Consider the following 17,224-nt stretch of genomic DNA (forward strand, 5'->3'; position numbering starts at 1 on the left):
TCTAATCTGGAAACATTTAATACATTCCCAGCACAAGTGCCAGCTACTTCACTTAAGAGGAGCGTTTGTCATTTTTTTTTTCTCTTAAAGAGAAACTTCAAATTGAATAAATTAACCTCCTCAATATATCTATCATACCAGATAATAAAACAGTCTTCAGTGAGGGGAATCTGTGGACTCTTGGGATGAACTTTGGCCAACAGTTAAAAAAAAAAAAGAAAAAGAGAGAGAGAAAGACGAGACAAAAAAGAAAGGGAGAGACTCTTACTGGTTGAATCAGAAACCACTTTGTCTCTTTGGAAGATATTCAGCAAATGAAGTGCCCTGTCAAGTTACTATATTGAAAACAAGACGGTTATGACAGCACAAACCATCCCCAAATGCTGGAGTCTGGGATTTGCTTAACATCTCAAGCTATTTTCCAAATGCCTGGGCTTTGGCCCAGTCCAGGCTTATGTTTGGGAGGTTTCCCTGGAGGTCTGTCTAAATGCTCCTATTTTTATTTCTTCCCCTTGCAGTTAATTTCTGGCTAATTCATTTGCTCGAAATTCTGCATTTGACACATTTTAGTCATCTTCACACCTGGGCTGTGCCCATTCCCCTTCACGTGGTTGCCAGAAATTTCAGAGTGTCTTCTTCGTATCTGGGGTTTTCAGGACAGGGGCCCCATTCCATCCTCTTTGTCTGCCATTCTTAGGGATCGGAGGACAGTGATAAGGCTGGAGAGGTGACCTGCAACCATGTCATGTTGTGCGGCAGAAGGATTTAAGCATGTTCTCTTTGAGAAGTGAAATCTGCACTGTTCTGAAAGGATGGCATATGGAGAGGGATTAAACCCATTCTCTGTGGCCCAAGAGGGATGGACCTAGGACCAGTGGCACAAGTAGGCTCAATGCAAGAAAGACTTTGGCATTTCAGGGCAGCCAAGGTGAGAAAGTGATGCCACTTTTTCACCAGAAATGCTGGGTCTTCCTAAGAGCTTTGCACTGACCAGATGACTGCTTGAGAGGAATGTGGAGAGGCCCTTTGGGGACCAGCCCCTGCCGCTCTCTCTTGTCTTCTCACATGCCAGCTCTGTCAAACCACATTCAAGTCCCCAGACGGACCATGCTGTTCCTTGGTTCTATGGTTTTCCCAACCTTGACCCTTTCTTCTCCATGTATCACCCTCAGCTGGAGCCTCCCCCACACTGCCAAGGTGCCCTGCACCTTCCTCTAGCACAGGGCTGATCGTGATGTATTGCACACTTTGTTCACTTTCCTAGGCTCCAGACTGTGAATTACTTGAAGAAAAGCACCCCATCTTTTTACATTTGTGTCCAGAGCACCTGACACTTAGTAGGTTCTCCATTAATTTTTGGAGACTGAAAAATAGATTAATGAAGCTATTTAAGTATAGACTGAATAGTGGGATTAAAAGATCTTAAAGTGCCCTCCTGAGAACACTGTATAACTGACACCCAGCACAGGGCCAGGTATACAAGAAACACTCAATAATGATTTGTTGAATGAATGAGGGAAAAAATGACCCAACACAGGCAGTGTCAAGCATCACCACCCCCTTAAAAATCTTGGGTGGGTAGTAGGGAGGCCCTGGATGTATTAAATGCAGCCATCTTTTTCTCGGAGCAGGATCATTGTTTCCTGTCTCTGAGGGGCAATACCTAAAATTTAAAGAAGATAACTTCCTGTCCTCAGCAGTTCTCCAAGATTCAGATTAAGGAATTGATCTGCTGCTGCCGCACAGTGAGGCCTCTAAATCTGTCGCTGAGGATGTGTGAGGATGGTTACCTTAAAGCCTCATTAGGCATAAATGGCACCCAGATTCTTTATGTTTGCATTTGTGTGGTTAATCAGATAATTAAGTAAAATCATGCCATGTTACAGAGCCCTCTTGAGAGGGTCCTGAATTAACACTTAGGTTAACCCTGTTCACCTATTCAATAACTATCTTTGACAGCCTGCTCACCCCAGCTCTGTGCACCCTCGAAAAGGGAGGGAGTGGCTTCTCTTTGCCCCTGAGCCGATGGCCAGGCGTGGATGGGCACTGGTGGTGGGGCAGCCTATCAAGGGAAGGAGGGCCTGTGTCTCCCCACAGGGGAAGTAGCCAGAACATAACGGGCCTCAAATGCCAGCAGTTCACAGCCACACGTTCACCTTCTGTAGCTCAAATCATCCTGGGTTTGTTGTGGAATCTGAGGCAAATGGAGCCATCCAAGAGTCAGATCTGTAAAGCAACGGAAGGGGAACTTGCTTTGTTTAACATCACTATTTGTCACTGTTTACTGTTTAGCATAAAATCTCATGTAATATTCATAAAAATCCAAAACAGTAGGCATTTTTATCCCCATTTTACAGGTACGGAAACTGAGGATTGGTGACTCAAACTGAGTTGTCCAAGATCACACTGCTAATCTCAGCAGCACAAGAACACAAACCAGATGTGTCTGAACCAGGTCTGTGTTCTTGCCATGACATCACAACAGCTCCACAGATTCTTAGTTTTCAAGCTTATTTGTCATTATTGTCTGGCAAAGAGCCCAACTCAGCCCTTGCTGTGAAGCATCTTTGGCTCCCTGAGGTTGTCACACACAGGTAGGAAAAATAAAGGGGTTGACTCTGAGTCAGCTATTTCCCATTACATCCCAATAGGAGCAGAAGAGGAAAAATCCTCAGAGCTGAAGCAAGGGGACCTGAGTTTGTGAGCAGTCAGCTATTTGCTGAGATCTGCACCCATTTCTACACACTCCAGAAGGTGGGATCCCCGCACTGTGTTCGGATCTCTGAGACTTGACTAAATACGCGTGTCTATGAAGCACGTACATTATTACTGCAAATATTACTTTAAAAAGTAAGAGTAATTCCTCATGGTCAAAAAGAGGGGCTGTAACCCAAACCCACCACTTCGCAGCTGTGTCATCTTGGGTAGCATACTTTACATTGGAAGGTCAGTTTCCTCAGTTTCCTCAGTTTTCTCAGGAGTCAAATGGGGATGAGGGTCCCAGCCTCAGCTATCTTAGAGACCTGTCACAGAACCAAATGAGGAAAAGCACATGAAGACATTTTGTCATCTGTAAAAGCCTAGTCATGTGAATGAAGCTATTCATCGTTATTTGCTTAGGACTTTTCTATGGGACTTAAAAGACCTTTGCTTTGAAATGAGAAAAAAAAATTAAAAAATGAAAGTCCTAAGTCAAATAGATTTAATAACATTGCATCAGTTAGTTTTTTAAAAACAGACACATTTTTAATATTACGTTAAGTGAAAATGGGAATTTCAAATCGGGCTTCATGATTTCTAATCGAGCTTGAAGGCAGCTTCCTAAAAAAAAAAACCTGGCTCCTTCATCGACTGGCTCCAACTAGATTATGTCTCCTAGCCCTTAGTTCCAGAAACTCAAAAAAGAAAAATCATCTTTAGCGGCTTCCAGTTTTTCTTCATTTATTAGTTGGTGCTGTTGAGGATTTCAATCTTTTTTTATGAATATAGCTTCAGAATTACACAAAGCCTAATTCCATTAGAGCTGCCACAGCCCAGAAGCTGGGGAGGGGAGAGGGAAAGGAAAGCCAACGGTGAGGCCAAACTCGTATTCCCCTTTCTTTCAAATAAACAATAAAGTGCATGAGTAAGTGTTTCAGCCAGAGGAATTGGAACCAGCCAAGCCTAGGGGAAACCTCAACGATTAGGGCTGGGAGGGAGATAGGGCAGGGGCAGTTCTTTAGCTGCTCACACTATGTTCTAAAGCCTCTTCCTCTCTGACACTGTCACCCCATGGTGCCTTTCACCTACTGTCCCTCTGAACCTCCCCAGCCTGATGGCCTCCTCAGCTTGACTCTGCCCCTGTTGATCTTGCACAAAGAACCTCAAAGAACCAGGCCCACCCAGGCTCTAGGTAAGTCATGACAGTTATCTCAGGGAATGGTGAAGGGGCCTGGAGGGTCTGTGGGCTCAAGAGCAGCATCTTCTGAGCTCTTCGGTGGGCTCTATGTGGCATGGGCCACCTCCGGGATGATCCAGGATGAAAGAGAGTCAAAGAGGAAGAGGAGGCTGTCTACTTTTCAGTGCTGGTCATCAGGGATGATAGTTAGAAGTGCAATCTGGTACTCCTTCTACTTTTTATCCCCTGCAGAACACCCAAATGCCAATCATCATCATCATCATCATCATCATCATCATCATCATCATCACAGTTCACATTTATTCATTACTTATTAAATGCTGGGCAATATTTTAAGCACTTGTATATTTATTCCTCATAGCAACTCTGTGAGGGAGCTACAGTCACCCACATTTGACAGATGAGGAGAGGGAGATGCAGTGAGGTCAGATCATTTGTGCAGATAGTAAGTAGGAGAGCTGGATCCCAAATCACGGGTAGTCTGCCCCTGAGTTCACAGTTTACACTGCAATATTGTGTTGCCTCCCACAAAATACAGATTTATTTTGAATATGTGATTCTATTTTTGCATCACTTTTTTTTCAAGTTTTCCTTATTTAATGTAATACCCAGTTGAGCTGAGACTTTGTTTTTCATTATTATTAGTCATTATTTTAGTAATTTTAGAGGTGATGTCAATCCACCTTTGGAGTCGACTTTCTATATTTGAGGGGGGGAATCAGAAAGGGCTCTTTGGTTACTCAAATATGAAACACATGCTCTTATTTTTCTTGGAGAAAACTGCAAAGTCATCAGAAACCTGGAAGTAGCTGCTGCGGCCCATCTTATTAAGTTCTGTTTTGTAATATAAATGGAATGTATTTTTAGGATGATTGTATCCTTACAGACTTAGAGAAAAAATTTCTGTCCCTTAAGATGGATGTTGCTATGTGGTTGGAATAGAACACAGAGTGTTATTTAAGATGGGATAACCCGGAGTTTGGAGGACAGAGCACAATTTGTGTGTAGGGCTGGGAGCTTCCCCTGAAGGAAATGGAAGCTTCCACGGCCAGTCATCCTGGAATAGGAGGGGAGCAGGAGTCAGGAGAGGTCCAGAGATGCTTGGTGGGAGGTTAAGCTTCTGCTGGGAGTGGGGGAGTGAGCGGCCAGAGGTCAAGGATTGGCTGGTGCACCCTAAATGCAACCTGTTATGGTATTAACTATGTTAGCATCTGATCTTTTTGGATTATCCCTGTGCTTTTAGCTGTTTTAATATTACCTGTGGTTTGGGCATTTTAGAAATGGGACAGCAGTGACAATGGGAGCCAGATTTGACCTCCAGTGCTCCCGAGGAAGCACAAGATGGGGGAGGGCTGGTGACAGTGACCAGGACATGCTACCTGCCTCAGGAGCTCCAGAACATGCAGAGGAGAGGAACCCAGTAAGAGGAAGGGTACCCCATTTGAGAAAGAGGCTTGGACTTTTGTAGTTTGGATATTAAAGGGCATTTCGTCACAGGCCAGAGAGGTCTGGGGATAAATCTGGGTTGTGTTTAAATAATTTAAACTGCAGGATAATAGCAGAAAAACCAACTCAGTATGTACTGGAAGATGTGATGCTTCATTTTGCTCATTATGTCTTTTTCAAACCTAAAAAATAAACAGAACCTTTATAAAGAAAATTCTTATGCATTCTCACTGTTATTTTTATTATATTATTTAAATGTATAAAATGAAAATCTAGGTTATAAAATCTGTTTCCTTATAGTTCTTATACAACCATAAAACAAAAACAAATTTGAAATTAAATACATTACAAAAGCATACCATGTAATTAGTAATGGTAATTTAATGTGACTGATGTTGTTTCATAAAATTAAATAACCAAAATGGGGTTTAATAGTAGAAAGTAACAGACTTAAGTCAGTTCTCAACTTAATTCTGTTCCTGAATTTTGAAGTCACTAAGCTAATGTAGATACTACTTATTAGGACAAGTGTAATATAAAAAATTGTAAAACTCCCAAACTTTGCTAGTTCAGGATAATCAGACCTCAAATCTAGGAAAAAGAAAAGAAAATTCTGCGGGTGAGCAATCCTCAAATGCTAATTTTGATGATTTATAACCTGATAACCATATAATGCTGCCTTACATACTCAAAGATGAGGTTATTTGTGGCATTTTTGAAATTTGCATCTCACGGGAATCTAATACAATTATAGCATGAATCAGAAACAGAAAATTTTCCATTGTGCATTTCCTCCTCACTGACTGCTGGTGGACTGTTTGCCAGCGGGTATGAACAAAGACACAGGCTGGGTCCTATAGCCGCTTGCTATGTATGTGAATGTAGCACTCAGTTCAGGCTCGACTCGGCATGCCCCAATCATCAGGAGCATGTGATAGCTCCGTTCTCCCACCCTCTTTTGTTTCCTGCTGCAAAATCTTCATTCATGCCGTGTGCACTGAAGGCATTGTCCTTCTCTTTGTGCAAATATGAACAGAAAACAAAATTGTAAATGCAAGCACTGGAATTAAGTAGTAGGTTAGGCAATCAACCTCATGATTCATAGAGACTTGGTTTTTTTTTAATATTATCATCAAAATGACTAAATAACTCCAAAAATAAATTTCTGGGCAGAATACAGAAATCCTTGGGAGTACACACATGCACTCCAGTTATGCAACATAAAAATATGCTAGGGCCATGCTAGAAAATTAAGAGTCTCCCTTATCAGCATGGGGAAAAGGCTGCAAGAGGTGGGCTGTCTCTTAACCCCACAAAGAATAAAAACCACTTTACCACTGTGAAATAAAACAAAGTTTAGAATCTATAGGAAATAAATCATTGGGTCTTGGTGCATAATTTGATGAATCATGTATCATATCAAGTTCTGCTTTCCCTGGCAATGTGGGTTCTGATGGGGCTGTGTGGTTGTAAACATGCCTTCAAATTCTTTGATAACCCTCCCATCATGAGGTGGTATCTATGTTCCCTCCCCTTGAATCTAGGCTGACCTTAGTAATTCACTTATAACCAACAGAATGCAGAGAATATGACTCTGCATGACTTCCAGCTCCAGATCAGAAAGGCATGCAGCTTCCCCTGAGTCCGCTTGGGATGTACATTGTAGGGGAAACTGCCATGGAAGAATCTGACCATCCCAACATCACAATGCTGGAGAGGCCACATGTAGGTGGTCCCACCCACAGCCCCCAAGCTTCCAGCCAACAGGCAGCGTCAACTGCCAGCCCACCATCTTGCATGCCCAGCCCAGATAAGCCTTTGGATGGCCGTAGCCTGGCTGATATCTCATTGCAACTGAGATCAGAGCCTGGCCTATATGCATCCTTCCCAAATTTCTGACCCGTATGCATCCTTCCCAAGTTTCTGACCCACGCCATCATGAGCAAAAGAAAATGGTGGTCGTTTAAGACCACTAAGTGGTGCCATAATTTGTTACATAGCAATAGTACCTAGAACAGTGGTCCAAGGAACATTTTTGAGAGTATGTTCAATCCTTCCTTTACTCCTGGAGAACGTGAGTCTTAGAGTGTAGACGTGAGCCCCCAAGGCCACACTAGTTCCCTTGAGAGCAGAGATGGTCACCCAATTTATGTGATACCCACTCTTTCAGGGCATCTCTAGGGACAAAGAACCTGACCCCTACTTGGAGAGCCTACTAAGAGAACTGCCTTACAGCAAAATGTCCACTTTGTTTTCATAGCCATAGTCCCACCAGAAAATTGTCTCTGAAAAATGACCTTTTGAAATGGTGTTGGCCACCATTTTGTATCAAGATGATAGCTTTAACCTTGAATGGTGCAAGATTTCTCATGAAAGCCTTACTGGTTCTCCAAATCAACCAAAACAAAGTTGTGGGGGCGATTGCCAAATGCCCAGAGGAATATTTAAGAAGAAAATCCATTTTTATCAATTAACACTAAACATATTTCTCCTTGTTGGGCAATTACTGTGTTTGCTCTAGCAGACAAAATAGGATAGGAAAACCCAAATTCCTTTTAAGAAGCTGGTCCTCATTTCTGAAATACAGAGACCACAAAGGGGTTTGCAATTCTTTCCTTAATAGATGTATGGCCCTATGCCTGGTTCCCCACCAGTGCACTGCTGTGATTCATCTTTGGTGTTCTTTTGTCCTTTTGCCTAATGTTCAACTTAGGATCTGAAGACTTACAAAGCTAAATAACAATAATAAAAACAACAAATAGTGGCAAGTTTGAGATGAAAAAATTTTCTGCTGCAGAATTTATTTTTTGATGGAATTCAAAACTGCCTTCTGGGAAGAAATTAGCATTCTTGATAAAATACTTCAGCAATTTTTCAATAAACTTTAATAAGCTTTAAGTCCTCTTTGGAGGCCCTTGGTCCTTTGGCTCTTCCCTTGTAGCAAGCTCAGAGAAAATCTTTGATACATGCTCGTAATTATTTTGTTGGAAAGATTTTGTTTTGTCGTCTTAACCCTTCATGTAGTGCTTACTATGTGTCAGGCATTGTCCTTCACAGCCAAGCTATCTACCTCATTGAGTCCCTACAACAACCCTATGTGGGAGACACTGTTATAATCCTCCTTTTACCAATGACAAAACTGAGGCAAGAGAGATTCAGAACTTTTTGGTCACCTGGCTGGACAAACCCAGGCAGTCTGGTTCCAGTGTCCACGCGACATGGTCAGACACCAACCGCATAGAAAAAGAAGAAAAGGAAATACATAGCACTTCCTGAAAAATGAGGGAAATGTATGTATGTCTCAAAAATGACTAACATTTAAAAATAAATAGAAGACTGGAGAAAATACTTGCCACTAGGGTGAAAGGGCACTATTTCTGACCCCGTGTGAGTAGAGAACGGTTCCTTTTAATCCTTTCAGACAGTTAGTTCTTTCCCCAGCTTTGGGTAGCTCTCCACACACATGTACTGATCAGTACTCTGTTGAATACTCAAGGAGAATCTTCTATAGAACTCCACAGACATCTCTCTTCTGGGCTGCTCTCTCCTTTCTCGTCCTCTGTCCTGTGAATTTTGGTCCCTCCAGACTCTCCACCCAGTCTCAACTCAGGGTATCCATTGGGTAACTCCTGGGATCCCCCTCCCTGTACTTGACCGGGTAATGCTCTCACAGCAGGAAGCTTAGACAATTGTAAGACTCACCTCATTTGCTTCCCATCTCTCAGAGGTCACTGTCTTTCATTGTCTGATGTTCAGTGTCTTGAATATACATTTTATCAGGTATTTTGGGTTGTTTCAGACAGGAGGGTGATTTAGGTCCTGTTTTGGTTTGCTAAAGCTGCCAGAATGCAATAAACCAGAAATGGATTGGCTTTTTCAATGGGGTTTTATTAGGTTACAATTTGCAATTCTGAGGCCATGAAAATGTCCAAATGAAGGCATCAAGAAGAAGATACCTTCTCTGAGGAAAGGCTGCTGGTATCCAGGGTTCCTCTGTCACAAGGGAAGGTGCATGGTGACGTCTGTTGGTCCTTCTCCTGGGTTCTGGTTTCAATGGCTCCTCCAAACATCTCTGGGCATTTCTCTCTAAGCTCTCTGGGCTTTTACTGTCTTTTATCCTTCTCACAAAGGACTCCAGTAAATGATTAAGACTCACCTTTCATGGGCTGGGTCATATCTCAATTGAAATAGCCTAACTAACCAAAGGTCCCACACACGCTAGGTCCCACCCACAAGAATGGATTAATAGAATATGGTCTTTTCTGAGGTACATAACAGCTTCAAACCATCACAGGATCCTATGACTCCATCTCAGCCAAAATTGAATGTTCCTGAATCCTTTTTGACAGTAATTACACCAATTTACACTCTCAACTGTACTTTATAGGAGTAGCTGTTGCTCCCCATCCTCACCGACTCTTAGTATGTTCAAAATTGCTGCTTTTTTTTTTTAAGATTAAACTAGTTCACACAAGAGATTTGATGTGATTTTTCCTCTCAGATTGATTTAAAATTTAAAGGAGAGAGCACAATATTTAATCTAAAGGAATGAATCTCCAATCACGGAATTTCAGGCAGTAGGGTACCAGGTAGGGGGATAGGGCTAAACCAGGGGAATTTAGTCCAATGCTCTTTGCCATTATTGTATTTCTCTTTATTTACTTTAAGTAATGCAGTTGTTAACTCATTAAAACTAATGGAAATAGAGGTAAAGTTTAATGCCTAGCATAAATCATAGAATGCTGTATTAGATTAATTATCTTGAAATTATTGAATTCTCTAAGTAATTTCCTCTGGGTAAACAGGATCTTTATTTTAGGTTAAGAAAGGTTGCTTGGTATTTCTTATAATGGAAAGACTGTTCTGCCCTTCTGCTCCCACCGCAAATGGGAAAGAGAAGCAGTGGTATCTTCAATTCTGTCTCTATACCTCTACACCTGAGCCTCATCAAACTTGGCAAGTACCACCACTATGTGTCAGCACTTGGTTAAAAAAAAAGAAAAAGCAAAACTTTGGTAGCGATCATACTCATTAAACATAAGATGCCTCTTATAGTCTTCATTTTCTTTCTTTTTTTTAGTATTTCTATATCCACAGTCCTTATTCAGAAATAACAGTTGTCTTGTGGTTGCTCGCGGATGTGATGAAACAGTCCAAATCTGAATTCCACAGTTCCCTACAGCAGACCAAATAGAATCCTTGTTTCAGACTAGGATACCCCAATGTTGTGGTTCATTCTGGCCAACAAGCAAAGAGCTAACAGAATGCCGTTATTCCTTAGCACCAGAATAGCCTCTTTACAGTTACAATATTTCTTCCTCCCAGGAAGAAACAAAGTTGCCTTATGCTATCTTTTTTTCTTGGTCTAACTCAAAGATTGTACTTCAAGAGAAATAGGAGACAAGGATAATCACAGCCTTCTTTTCTGGAAGTCAAATGGTCTTACCTCCTTGTGGGTGTGAGTTTCAGGAGCTCCTGGTGAAAATTAAGTAAATGTTTTCCATCAAAGAACTTTATTTTGGAAACTGTAAGACTCAAACTGCCAACAGACTTCCACATAATAAGTTGTGTTTTGAAGTTTTTTCTTTTTTTTAGTAGTAATTTATACCTTTTATGTACTTCTCAAGAAATATTTACAGCAGAAGAGGTACTTCAAATTTGGCTGACAGTTCTAGAATTTTCTTTTCTACTCGCTACTGATTAGAGCTGAGGAACGAAAGCATGGGCCCAGGGGAGAGCTAAAACAACCATTAGGTCCTATTCAGTATCAGGCTTGCCTGTGAAAAATCTTCCCAAATCCAAAAACATAGAGTGTAAAAACAAATCATCTAATCATGGTATTTCCTTTCTTCATGAGAATTCAGCACATTCTAAACTTGGCTGCAGAGTCCTCTATTAGCACAAAACCACCCAGAATCTCATAGAAACATTCTTATTGTCAAACGGACTTGGAAGCCCTAATATTTCTGCCCATCTCACAGCAGCTGAAAGAAGCTTCGGGAGCACCTTCCGGCAACGCTTTCCTTCCCCACACTCCTCCTTTCGAGGTGCCTCCTGCTCATCCCGCTGTGGCAGGCTTTCTTCAGGCCCCACCATGGCCCGCATGAAGGCAGGCCCCAGCCGGGGTCCCCACTTCCTGGCTCCGACATGCCCCCCTCCACAGAGCCGCTGGGCCGACCTCCCAGCAGCAAACAGCTCTGGGTCCCTTCTGTGCTGCCTTCCCCATGCACCACCCTGCCCCGGCTTTCAGGTCCTTTCTGTGGGGGGCCCTGGGCACGGAGCAGACGGAGCCCCAGAGATGCCTCCCTAAACTTCAGGAGAGCCATTCCTCACTGATCTTTTCAATATTTTGGAACTCAGTGAAAATTTTCATTGAAAAGGAAGCAAGTTGCTGAAAAACAAAACAAAACAATCCTACAAGTCCCAGGATCAAGGCCCAATTCCTTCTCATGACCTAGAAGGTCCTCTTCGGACAGCACCTTCCTATCCAGAAGCCTCCTCTCCTGCCCCTTCTCCTGGTAACCTCCGCTCCGGAGCCTGGGCGCCCTCGACAAGCCTCGGATCCACCAGTGCCCCTGTCACGACCGCCTTTTTCCTGCCCCCACCTCTGGAGAACTACCCAAGCTCTGAGACACAGCTTATTTGTTATTTCCTCATTGAAGCGTCCTCAACTTCTCCATTTAATTATTCCCCTCTTCGTGCTCCCATAGTATTATAATCCTGCTTTTATCATAGCAGTCTTCTACACTGCACTGTAATTGTATTTGTCTTTTTCCCCCATCACTGCATCATTTTGATCTTCATTTCCTGGCATTGAGCACAGCTTTCTCGGCACGGAGCAGGCATTCAAAAATCAGCACTGTCATGTTATGTATCACTGAATCTTTTTCCCATCACTTTTATTAAGGCCTGTTTATGAGACCCTCTAAATTCAACCTTTAAAAACAGATGATCAACCAAAAAGTTGGGAAAAAAAATCCACATGCAATATAACAGAAAAATAAAACACCTTTTGAAGACGCAGAAGAATGTGAAAGTCACTGAAGGAAATTCAGAACCACAGGTGATGATTAACTGAATCTAAACTAACAATCCTGAGTTATGCAAAGATTTGCTACTTGGACACAGTTGGAAACTCCCAGGAGCTTGTAAGCACCAGAGTGAGCTGGTTTTGAAAGACCAGACTAACATATTTCCTTTCCTTTATGTACAGTCGAGCCTCACTAATTCAGACTATGGGGCAAAACAACAGTTTGAACTAATGAAATGCTGTATTATAGGATGTTTCTATAGTAATTGCTTTATTAATATTTTACTGAAAACGTAAGGATCATTTAAAATGTGCATATCCCTCATATGCAAACTAAATTGTTAATCACCTGAGAAGAGTGTAGTCTCTCAGGTAAACTGAGTATCTAGCTTTTTGTTTGTATCATTAATTCCATTACAAATGTTATTTTTCAAAGGTAGACTTCACAACACTTGTTCAGATGATCACAATTCTGAACTAGGTTCATAGGAATGCATAACATTTGAACATAATTGTCATATTTCAGCAAATGTGAATTAACATGTAATATTCCCAAGACTGGAATGAAGAACTGAGCTAGGAAGGGGCCCCTCTGAACTCACTTCTTGTTTCCAAATTATTTTCATGGTGAATTGAGCCAGTTTTCCATGGCTCACGAAACTCCAGGCTGGCTTGAGTTTCCTGCTTCCTCCTTTGGCAAGACTGTGCCAAACCTTTTCAAGAGATGTGTTCTTACTTAGAGGGAGAGGAAACACATGCTCCAAGCTGTCTTCTGTGCAACAAATGCCAAGTACAAAACAAAAGCAGTTCAGCTTTTCAAATATTTGATATCTTAACTATAGCCACTTGAGTAAAAGCTCCGTCTCAGAATGGCCAAGTAAAATATGGCAAAATTAGGGCTAAATTGATCCCATATCTAGTGTTCATAAATCTGCATGGAGAAGATCTGAATCAAAGAAAATAAATTTAAAATGTGTAATATTGGTTCACAGCCAATACTTGCTTCAGAGGAGAAACGTGGCTCACTATGACCATGAAGACTGAGTGTCTCTTAGTACTTGAATTTGGGGCTGATTATGGAGGTGGAACCAAGAAAATCCTAGAATTCTAGAAGACAGCCCCACAGGAGATCACCTTCTTGGAATCCTTCCTTCCGAGTGAGGAGGGACGGCGTCTACGTAGAAGGCTGAGCACCATCACGAGCTCCGACTGGCTTTCTGGGAGAGAACACAGGACAGCCACTGCCTCTTCTGCCGCTAGATGCTCACCTCAGGCATAAAGATGCAGAACTGGAAAGAATGAGGCAGAAATTTGGAGGGCTGACAGATTGGTGGAATTTCCAGCTCCAAATAGAGGAAACTTACAGCTGCTAAGGTCTGGTAAGTGGGAGGGAGTTGATTTGGGGAGGGAGTTGATTTTTAAGCAACAGTTGAATATAGTAAATGCCTTTTGGCTACAGCTGACAATGGTCCCCTTATCTGAGAACTATTTCCATCCAATGGTAGGACCTCCTATTGGGCAGATGCACACAGGATACAATGTGAATGGTGTCCCCTGGAGTTGTGCAATGCAGAATCACTGCTCCCCAGTCCGCTCTGTAATGCATGACCCTCCTCCCCCAGCTGTGGTCAGCTGGACCAGGGATGAAGGCTCGACTGTACTGAGCCAATCAGGTCAATTAGATTCTCTTTTAGGAATTTGGACTAGCAATCGAAAAACTTCCATTTAATCTAGACTGTTTCCTTATATGAAAACAAGGTGAATGTCAATTCTCTGTGGTAGGGTTTTGCACGTGTTGGGCAGAGAGGCTTGGAAGGAGGTAGGGAATCTTCTATCTGAGGCTACTTATTCTTATGGAGGGAAAAGAATGAAGCCAGTAGTCAGAGAGATAGAGCAAGAACTAGAGAGAGGGCCCTACCTGGGCTCCTGGCAGCTTTTCTGTGCTTATCTGCATTTCTGTTCTTAGATTCCATAAGACATCTCCATAGCCTTAAAACAAAAAGTTTTATTGTAACTCTCTTTAGTTTGTGGCTGTTACTAACAACTTATGATACAAAGTATAAACAGTTATTTATGGAAAAATTGGCCCTTGTTTCTAAGAGAGTCTGCCCTCCTTGGTAATTGGTGATAGGCCCAGGTAGAAATATATGTAAACCAAGCCAGGCTCTATGTTATCTAATAATTCTGAAGGACATTCCAGCAGCCAAGTTAATTATATAATCCAGCCTAGAAGTTAATATTTCTTTTATGGCAAAGTTCTTTAAATTCGATCTACATCCTACTTACTATAATTTCAACCTCTTTCTTACTGGTTCTCATTTAAAGTGGATTTGCAGAATAAATGACAACCAACCGCTCTCTGAATAATAACTTAAATGGTAGACACAGCAATAGGCAGACATTTCAGGTTTACTTGGTACAACTCTCTAATTTGACAAATGAGGAGTCTGAAGACCACAGAGGCTTAAGTGATTTGGTCAAGATCACACACCTAATTGTGGCAGAGCAGGGACTAGAACCTAGAAAATGAGCTGCCCCAAAGCCAACTTTCATCCAAGAGAAATGCTAAATACAAAGCCCCTAGTTTTTCTGGTTGTTAATTTTAACTTCCCAGTTACATGATCTGGATAGTTTCTAACTCTGGGACACTTTTACGGGTAAAACTCCTTGGCAAATAATTGAATGGCTTCTCTGTTTAATTACTGAGTAAATGGCCAATAGTAAAATCATTGGGCTTTTAAAGATAATCTTGATAATTTTGTACTGGTCAGAATGAAAAGACTCTTCTGAATTATATTTTATAGATTTCATTAGAGAGGTACATAAGATGCTTGTCAAATTTCAGAAAAGTATATGCTGCATGAAGTTAAAATTGTTCTAAACCAGGAAAGAAGGAAAAGAAAGAAGGAAAAAGTGTATATATTTAACTATGTGTTAATGGCGTGCTTGTGAGTCATGACCAAATCCATTTTCTGTGTGATTTCTGGAGGGAAATGGTCCTTATTATGACCATTTAATATGATGTAGGTTTCAAATACAGTATAGGAACACTCATATGAGATTATCGAATCCTACTAAATCTATAATGCTTCTTTAAAATTGCATTATTCAAAGAAAACACCAAATCCTGGGCAACCAAACTTATTATTCCTTTAAATAAATAGAGTCATTTGAAACCAGTGAAATCCCCATTCCTTTCAACTCAACATGGGTTATTGTATTTACGACACTTTTTGTCAAAGGAAAAGAAAAAAGAGAGGAAAATAATGATATTTAGAAAACCAGGCTCATTAGAAAGTAGAGAGAGAAAGAAGACACAGATCGAGTTGCTGAGTGTGTGTGTGTGTTTTAAGCTTGGCCCTCATGAATGGCGCCTTCCAATAAGAAATGGGTACTTGAGTTGGCTGCGTTATGCCTATGATCTGGGAGAAAAAAGATGGAATTTTCTAGCATGAAGAGAAACAAAAAGAAAAATATTCCAGGAAAGGGCCAGCATTGTGGGGAGATAGAGAGGGGGTGGTGGTAAGGGAGGAAGGGAGGAAGGAAGGAAGGAAGGAAGGAAGGAAAGAAGGAAGGAAAACAGACTGAAGTAAAAAAACAAAAAAACAAAAACCTTGCCTATTCTAGCTCTGCCAAGAATTTGCTGTGTGATTTCTAGCTGCTCACTTCACCTCTCTGGTGCCCTCTCTGAAAGCTGGATTAGAAAACCTGAAGTCTCTACTAATTCTACCAATTCAAAATCAAAGTTCTATGATTCTAGCAAATACATCCTGAAAACCAAAAAGATAGGTCTCTTTCAGAAAAATCATCACACAACAAGGTGTTACCCTAAAACACAGTTAGAATACTGCCTATGACCTAGAATAACCTCAGGTTCTCCCTATCCCAGGATAACATGTGTTATACTCACCATCCAGATTTTGGTCTCCAACTGGACTCTTTGCCAACGTGACACTGGCTTTCAAAACGGTATAATTGGTTTCTGGGGTACAACTCTTCCCCGTAGCTCCCTCTCTTAAAGTAATGAGTGTGGGTCAAAATCACATGAAACTGTCCCTTGAGTAGCTTTTCTCCATAAGCAACTCCTGGCACTGAAATCATCAACGATGCTACACCAGCCATGTCCATCTCCAGTGAGAACATCCTCAAATACGATGTCGAATTCCAGACCTTTCTGCCTCTTCAGGACAGTGGCTCTAGGCAAGGCTGTTGGGTCTTCTGCCCACTCCAGTCAAACTATACTACTTGAATTCAGAGAAAAAGTCATGCTCTCTCCCTTTTTCCTTTTCTCTGCCCTTCCTTCCACCTACCACCACCATAGTAAGTTCAACAGTGGTCCCCAAAAGTCCTAATCCTTGGAACCTATGACTGATCTTTTATGGAAAAGGGTCTTCACACAAGTAATTAAGTTAGGCATCTCAAGACGAGGTCATGCTGGATTTAGGGTGGCCCCTACATCAAATGACAAGTGTCCTTATAAGAGAAAGGCAGAGGGAGATTTGGGAGACAGGCACAGAAGAGAAGTCCATGCGAAGACGGAGGCCAAGACTGGAGAGATACAGCCCAAGATAAGGATTGCCAGGAGCCTCCAAAGCTGGAAGAGGCAAGGAAGAATTCTCCCACAGGGACTTCCAAGGGAGCGCAGCCCTGCCAACGCCTCGATTTCAGACTTCTGGTCTCCAAGATTCTAACAGAATAAATTTCTGTTATTTTTAAGAAACTCAGTTTGTGTTAATTTGTTACATCAGCCACAGGAAACTGATCAACCACCAACGCTCTCCACCCCAAATATACACACATACACGCGTGCGCACACACACGCCACCAGACCACTTATCCTGGTCTCAGCT

General features: G+C 41.8%; 1 long non-coding RNA gene across 1 annotated transcript; it reads right to left on the reverse strand.

Moving 5' to 3' along the window:
* Window positions 1-12,937: 12,937 nt before the first annotated feature.
* On the reverse strand, window positions 12,938-16,986 carry LOC119512551. Its single transcript, XR_005212405.1, has 3 exons — window positions 16,285-16,986; window positions 14,293-14,363; window positions 12,938-13,591 (listed from the first exon to the last, which is right to left on the reverse strand). It is a non-coding gene; the product is annotated as an uncharacterized LOC119512551 (long non-coding RNA).
* Window positions 16,987-17,224: the final 238 nt, after the last annotated feature.

Source organism: Choloepus didactylus, chromosome 17 (assembly GCF_015220235.1).
Source record: "Choloepus didactylus isolate mChoDid1 chromosome 17, mChoDid1.pri, whole genome shotgun sequence".
Taxonomy (NCBI): domain Eukaryota; kingdom Metazoa; phylum Chordata; class Mammalia; order Pilosa; family Megalonychidae; genus Choloepus; species Choloepus didactylus.